The sequence below is a fragment of the Triticum dicoccoides genome, chromosome 2B, assembly GCF_002162155.2.
Source record: "Triticum dicoccoides isolate Atlit2015 ecotype Zavitan chromosome 2B, WEW_v2.0, whole genome shotgun sequence".
NCBI classification, from domain to species: domain Eukaryota; kingdom Viridiplantae; phylum Streptophyta; class Magnoliopsida; order Poales; family Poaceae; genus Triticum; species Triticum dicoccoides.
In genome coordinates this window covers 750,274,969-750,281,177 of record NC_041383.1, presented here as the reverse complement: position 1 = coordinate 750,281,177, position 6,209 = coordinate 750,274,969, and the positions used below count along the sequence as shown (strand labels likewise).

Here is a 6,209-nt window from a genome sequence, read left to right as displayed (position 1 = left end):
ACAAGTATCTATATAAACATACAAGTAAGAGTTTTTTTCCTTTCAGAAAGAAGATAAGAACAAGAGGCTCACCACGGTGGTGCCGGCGACGAGATAGGCGCGGGCGATCGACGGAGGTGAAGACGGGGACGGGACGTGACGGACCGCTAAACCTAGACAAATATTGAGAAAAATGGAGCTTGGAGGTGGAGCTTGGAGAGGAGAAAGCTTAAATAGTGTGGCTCGGGCATTCCATCGAACACCTCGTGTGCATAGGAGGTGAGCTAGAGCACCACAAAGTTCTCTCCTCGCCGGCGACGGAAACCAGAGCAGTGAGAGTGCTCTGCTCACGGGGTATATATAGGCAATTAATTGGTCCTGGTTCGTGGCTTGAACCGGGACTAAAGGGAAGCCTTTGGTCCCGGTTCATTCCCCCAACCGGGACCAATGATGGTGGGCCAGGAGCAAGGCACATTGGTCCCGGTTCGTCCCACCAACCGGGACCAAAAGGTCCAGACGAACCGGGACCAATGGCCCACGTGGCCCGGCCGGCCCCCGGGGCTCACGAACCGGGTCCAATGCCCCTATTGGTCCCGGTTCTGGATTGAACCGGGACTAATGTGCTGACCCGGCCTGGACCATTGCCCTCTTTTCTACTAGTGGCCTGATGATACATTTTCTGGAAGGCGCCTGTTGTTCAGAGGTGGGACAGTCTCACCATGAGTTCGTTGCCAATGAATACACCAAAGGTACCATGCACTGACGGCCAGCAGTTCTGGAAGAGTAACATTAGGTGCATCACATCAAAGATGATGGTATCAACATGCAATTTCCATAATTCCACTGCAGGCGTACACTCAAAAAGCAAGTGTTTAACATCCTCAGCGCCCAAGTTACAGATTGGGCAGTGACCTTCAGTACCAATGTGTCTATTTGCAAGGATAGATTTCAGCGGCATGATCCCATGCAAAGCATCCAGCAAAAAAATCTTGACCTTGGACGGGAGTCGCAACTACCAAAGAATTCGCCAAACTGGTGACCTGAGATCAAAGAAGATGAAAGATGGTTACCATATTGGTGTCTCCATTCAACATGATGTTTTCTCCACAGTTTCAGCATGCTTCTCTGCGTATCCCCTGAATGTGCACACTCTGCCAATGCATGCATGGTGGCCGTTCTGTAGGCGGCCGTGCAACACGAGCCCTGCAAGATGTAAACAGTTTCATGCATAATCGGTTGACTAATACCAAGGGTAAACTCCCCTCATGCTGTAATTTTAAGGTTCTATAGCTCTCTAGCAAACACCATGTACTGACGAACAATAGAAGTTTTCAAGTTAAGTGTATGCATACTCATTAAAATATTCATTTACGAGTTCGTCATGATATTCAATTATGTTCATGCTCAACAGGTCAGTGCAGAAGTAATTAACACAAACCATTGACAAACAGATTCTGAGCGAAAACACACACGATGGTAGTGTTTGAAGAGTTAGCAGTGCCAACTGGATTTTTATTCTTTTGAGAATAGATGAGATGCTGACTGTATTAATCATCACCAATCGTGTGTGTTTTATCATCACCAGCTCCGCCAACTGCATTACAATCATATAGGAGCTGTTTGGGAAACCACCAGCTCCGCCAAATCCAAGGATCCGCAGAGTACATGTTTCCCCGCTCCATGATTTTGAACTGCTACTCTGGCTGCTCCGGGAGCGGAGTCACGGAACGGGAGGGACAACGAACAGGCCCATAGTGTCTGGCCTGCTCTACTGTGCAACAAAAAGACAAGTCTAGAATCAAGAAACCGAAACAAATTGGTTTGAACTTGCAGACGCAACACCATCCATCATCTAGAATCAAGAAACTGAAACAAAATGGTTTGAACTTGCAGACGCAACACCATCCATCGTCTAGAATCAAGAAACTGAAACAAAATGGTTTGAACTTGCAGACGCAATACCATCCATCGTCTAGAATCAAGAAACTGAAACAAATTGGTTTGAACTTGCAGACGCAACACCATCCATCCCTGCATCTGCATGCCCACGCTCCGGCACATCTAGTCAGATCTCTTTTGCTTCTGGCCGAGATCAACCTGCTCGTGATCCAATACCAGAGACCATTTGATCTGGCAACCACGGCAGCTCACTGTTGGAACGTATCTCCATGGAGCACACCAGAGCAGCAAGGATATCTGAAGCCCATGTCACTGGATGTAGGTTCTTCATTGAAAGGATGTCACAGGGATGCAATTTCCTTCGCCATCGCTCTGTCCCGTCTTCCACCACGAGCGCTTGGTGACTGTTCTCACCGGCGTCGATAGCTGACGCACGTGATGGTCAAATTGACAGCATGTATCAGCCTGACATTCTAATCCGGAGCAACTCTTTGTAACAGTGTCGTGCCTAATCGAGTAGTTGCACGAAACCAATGGCTAAATACTCCCTCCGTCCCAAAATTCTTGTCTTAAATTTGTCTACATACGGATGTATCTATTCATATTTTAGTGTTAGGTACGTCCGTATCTAGGTAAATCTAAAACAAGAATTTTGGGACGAAGGGAGTATACAGCAGGGACAGTTTACCTCTTTCTTCCTCGCCGGTGCTTGCCGGTCGTCCTTGCCTGTTCACTGTTCTAAGTCCGGCACCAACAAGCTAATGCTCGAGCAAACGCCGTTCAGTTCTACTTGGAGCGCCGGCGGCCGGTCGCCCACATCATCAATGCTAGACTCGCCTGCTATATCCAGCAGATCTGGAGCGGGCTGCGCCGGTGGCACGTAGTCACCGCCGTCAACGCCAGCACAGGGAATCTGTCCAACGGGGTAACACGCTCCCTGAGATTCATGCTACGAAAGATCCACCATGAATGGAATTCAGGCGAGGGCAACAAGCATACCTATCAACCGGATCTGATAAGAACTCGAACCCATCCCCGGTCGCCTCCGCCGTCGCAATGAGTACAACCCTCTCCGGCCACGAATCGAGGGGAAAATAGCGTCTCTGAGAATTACTTTTTCTTTTTACCCCAAGCGCCGTTCGTCAAAGCCAGTACTTGGAGCTCCGGCGATCCTGTACAGACGGACCAATATCACGACCGGCGTCACGCCAGTGCCGTTCTCCGTCGACACGTCGTACGGGCCCATCCCCGTATGTGCTCTCTTCTTTTCGCGTATACGCGGCAGTATTTCCATCCTCCATAAATACAGACCAAACGTGCCGATGTACCATTGGACCATACAGCTGGAGCGCGCGAGCTCGTGAGCCACATCGACACTCTCTCGCTATTTTCTTTGCGCCAGTTCACTCTAAAAAAATCGATTAAGAAGTGGAACTACTCCTGCTTCAAAAAAAAAAACGGACTGTCGGTTGTGGACATATTTAGAAAAATATTCTCGAAAAAATCACGGGTTTTCAAAATGGTTATTAGTTTAAACAAATTCACGAATTTTTAGAAACGCCCATGGATTTTGGAAAATATTCACAAAGCTTTTTAAAAAATATTCATGAGTTCTAAAGAATGTGAAATTTTCAAAAAGTTAAATAAAATTTGAAAAATATTCACATTTTTTTAAACATTTTTTTACAAAAATTTATATATTAAAATGGAACAAAAAGACAAAATAAGAAATCGGTAGAAACGTACGAAAATAGATATAGAAAATAACTAGTATTAAAATGGGTACAACCAAGCGCTTGTGCATTCTTCAAGAGTTCCTGGTTGAGCCAGCCCATAATGATCGCTCGTGTGCAATTCATACCGTTTGGGCACTATTCTTTACTGCAGGCGAAGAATAGGAAATTCCTTGCCCACAATGTAGGTTATCAGAAAACTGTGAAGAATAAAAACACTAGAGGTATACGTGCGCTTTGCCGCGCCGTTTATTTCTACTACCGTTTTCCTGCTTGGTTGCTAATTTACAGACAAATTCTTTGCTTTTCTATTTTTGTCGAGTGTTGTTGTTACTTTTTTACGTGAATCTTGTGCTTTTTATAAGCCTTGCTATGATAGTGTAGCCGGTGCCAAATCCGCAGCGCCTTTCAACTAATTACGTTCACAAGGTGGAGACCCTCTTGATTTACTGGAAGGAAATATTAGAGTTCCATATACAAAGTCAAAAAGCTAATGAACATTAGTCTCTTGCCAGTAGCAACTAGCAACACAACAAATTAGAAGAACATAGCTAATACTAGAAAAAAGGTCTGATAGCTAACGCAAGTTACTGGGCGATCCCTCATGAATCTGATTTTAGAGCCCTTTGCTCCCGTCGAAATCCAATAATGCGCAACTGTAAGTAGATACAGTTCAGTCCCAGGGCCGGCCCTGATATTCTAGAGGCCCTTGTGTGAGTCTGGTAAAATGGGCCAACGGCTATAGTAGAGATAAGAAAATTACTTCCACGCTTATATTATACTATGTTGTTATTTTTCTCCTCCAAAAAAATGTTGTAACACTATGAGCATATAACTCAGGATTATCATACCATCCTTTTTGAGGTTCAGTGAACTGATCTAATTTTTTTTCTTGTCTTACAACCAGAGATAAATGCCTTTTAGGCAACATTTTAACAAGAAAAAGAAAGAAAATACCTGTTAATACAGAAAAGCGTCGGTATTTGCTGAAAAAAATCACATGAATGACTTGCGTCGCAGACTAAAAACTCAAGCATCGGGGTGGTGTGTGCCTGGTTCGCCGCGTCGGTCCTCGCCGATGCCCATCGAGGCTTTGTCGCCACCGAGTACTTAGAAGATGGAAGATCCGGGTTGAGGAATCCATACAATGAAACAATTCATTGACTAGCATCGTTTTGAGCGCTGACTTTTGGGGACTTGAGTCAATTAATTGGGGAAAAGTTGAACTATTGAAGAACGCAAATGTTAAGCCCACAATTGTGGCTCGAAGCAACATGGCCCAAACGCCTCCATTACCATTCATTTTGCCACGTCAAAACAGATGACATCAGTGGAAATCTTTTTTTGTTTTCAGCTTAAAAATGTTTTATCTCCTAATTCTAAAATCCAATTAAAAATTCATCTTCACCATTAAATCCGTCTCGATGAGATCTTCAAAACTAGATCCCATGGTGATATGTTTCGACGAATTTTTTTTGCCCAAAAGTTATCAAGATGTTTACACCGTAGTTGCCACCGTGTTTACCATGGCAATTTTAGTTTATAGAGCATGACAATTTTAGTATTTTTACCATGACAATTCTAGTACTTTGACTATGAAATTAATTTTTGTATGAACCATGGCAATTTTAAGTGCATGTATCATGGCAATTTTAAGTGCATGTACCATGGCAATTTTAGTTTATAGTTCATGAAAAGTGTAGTTTCTTAATTCTCTGTTTTATAATATGTCAAAATTTACTTTTAAATGTAGAAGAAAATAGCTGAAACATATCATGACAACTTCAGTGTAAACACCATGGCAATTTATGTGCAATAGACATGGCAACTTTTAACCCTCAAAAAAAGTCATCGAAACATATTAATATGAGTTCTAGTTTCGAAGATCCCGTCGCGATGAATTTAATGGTGAAAACGGATGTTCAATCGAATTTTTCACTTAAGAGATAAACCATTTTAAAAACTAAAAATCAAAATAGATTCCCATATGCATGCATGCGGTGACGTGACACAATGTGTGTGTTATAAGGCGTGTGGGAGGATGTCGCTCCTACCACACGTGTGAGCGTTATCAGCATCCTAAGAAGAAAGGAGACTAGGAGAAGAAACAAGAGGAGGTGGCGCCGGCATTCTCAGGAAGAGAACAACGCATGCGTAAGTGCGTAACAAATTGATTGGTTACATTTTTCCGTAATGTGTTGGGCCCGCTGCCACCTTTACTTTTTCTTTTCTTGTATGCTATACTTACATTACAAGATATGGGTCCAAGCGGTCGCACTCTTTGCCATGGCCCAGGGCCGGCCATGTATCTAGCCATGTGATAATATACTCGCATTGGTGTCGGAAGTTGCTCATGAGGTTAATTTTTGGCGCATAGTCCTTGCCGGAGATCGCAAGGAGGAGGAAGGGATGTGTTTGGTTGCCTGCATACACCTCGACCAGGCTCGCGCGGGAAGGATTCAATCTGTTTGGTAGTCCGCATACACTATTGAGCCTGCATCGCAGGTGTTACGTGGTTGGAAAAAGCGTAGGCGTAAGCGAGGCGGTTGGCCTTCGCCTTGTGCCTAGGCGATGCCTAAGCGACCTAGGCGCGACCTA

General features: G+C 44.3%; 1 long non-coding RNA gene across 1 annotated transcript; it reads right to left on the bottom strand.

Moving 5' to 3' along the window:
* Positions 1 to 650: 650 nt before the first annotated feature.
* Positions 651 to 3,032, bottom strand: LOC119368589. Its single transcript, XR_005176685.1, has 3 exons — positions 2,878 to 3,032; positions 2,567 to 2,791; positions 651 to 1,182 (listed from the first exon to the last, which is right to left on the bottom strand). It is a non-coding gene; the product is annotated as an uncharacterized LOC119368589 (long non-coding RNA).
* Between the last annotated feature and the right edge of the window lie 3,177 nt (positions 3,033 to 6,209).